This window comes from Macrobrachium nipponense, chromosome 37, assembly GCF_015104395.2.
Source record: "Macrobrachium nipponense isolate FS-2020 chromosome 37, ASM1510439v2, whole genome shotgun sequence".
NCBI classification, from domain to species: Eukaryota; Metazoa; Arthropoda; class Malacostraca; order Decapoda; family Palaemonidae; genus Macrobrachium; species Macrobrachium nipponense.
Window position 1 is genome coordinate 23,331,911 of NC_061097.1, and position 1,351 is coordinate 23,333,261.

General features: G+C 49.2%; 1 pseudogene; it reads left to right on the plus strand.

Annotated features, from left to right (window-relative positions):
- The first annotated feature begins 847 nt into the window (after positions 1-847).
- Positions 848-1,351, plus strand: part of LOC135209410 (neuronal acetylcholine receptor subunit alpha-7-like) — a 68,854-nt pseudogene continuing 68,350 nt past the window's right edge.

Below are 1,351 nucleotides of genomic sequence, written 5' to 3' on the forward strand. Positions count from 1 at the left end.
GATGAGCATTATCAGTTTTTGGAAAATTTCCATTTACAAAATTACCACTGGGATTACTTTTTGGTTGATTTTTGACCTGAAAAATGACAATTTGTCGAAAATTGCATTTTTCCTAACTATACAAACCTGAGGTCCTTTAACAATAGGAAGTAGCTAGCGGCAGCTGGAACGGTCGTAAGCTTCGAACAAGGGGAGAACGGTAGTTAACTGCTTGTCCGATCGTCGCGCGGCAGTAAACAAATCACTTTTGCTTTTGGCCCATGCAAAATACGCAGAGTGAGGGGTGGCATGAGGAGGGACTATATGTAAAGGACCTCAGGTTTGTATAGTTAGGAAAAATGCAATTTTCGACAAATTGTCATTTGTTCCGATACGTAATACAAACCATCGGTCCTTTAACAATAGGAAGACTCACTTCTTGGTGGGAGGAATCTGAGTCTTTTGATGAACAGACTGGTGTTCGTCCATCCCTGGAATGCCTCCCTGGTCGTAAGAGCGAGGGAGGGATCCAGCCTCTGTCCGATTGATCGGGGTGTGGCACCGCAGGATCAATGGTCAGACCTCTGGGCCGAGTACTAAGAGGAGGGGAGGCAAGCGTATCTCTTCGTACCAGCAAGCAAGAACTTGTTCCTGTTTGCAAGAGGAACATAAAGTATGGGTTGTTCTCAAGCTGGCATCCACTTCCTCCCCCACCCTTGTTGGAGGAAGTGGTGGATATACGCTCCTATCCCTAGTGAAAAGGGATAGGATGGGGCTCTGTTGGAGTAGCTCACCCTGCATCTTGTTCTTATCCAGCAGGGTGCCGACCTTTTGTGTCCTCTAACCACAGGTAGAGGGGAAGAAAAAGATGGGAAGAGGAGCCAGTCACACTCTCATTTCACTCATCCATTCTTTACGGTCACACCGGACTCGATGCTGTTCAGCCTGCGAGGGTCTGGGTTCGCTACACAACGTGTTGAGCAGCACCACGGGTCCCAAGGAAAAAGATCCAAGGACCTGTGGGCAATATCCCGAAGGTAGAAGGAAGGGCATGTGGTCTGGTTGGACCAGACCCCTGCCTTCAGTACCTGCGCCACGGAGAAGTTCTTGGGGACAAGGCAGCATCTCCTTCGCATCGAAGGCGGTGAAGTCCATTAGGGAGGGGATTGTGAACGACTCGAACCAATCGTCAGGGACCGAAGGGTTCTGAGTCTTCGCTACGAAGTTCGGTACGAAATCGAGCGTCACGGATCCCCATCCCCTGGATGCTTGACTTCGCAGGAGAAGTCATGCAGTTCCTCAGAGGAAAAGAAGGAAATAGTCGCATGACCTATCCCTCTTCTCTACTTCGGTGATGTCCAGTACCCATACT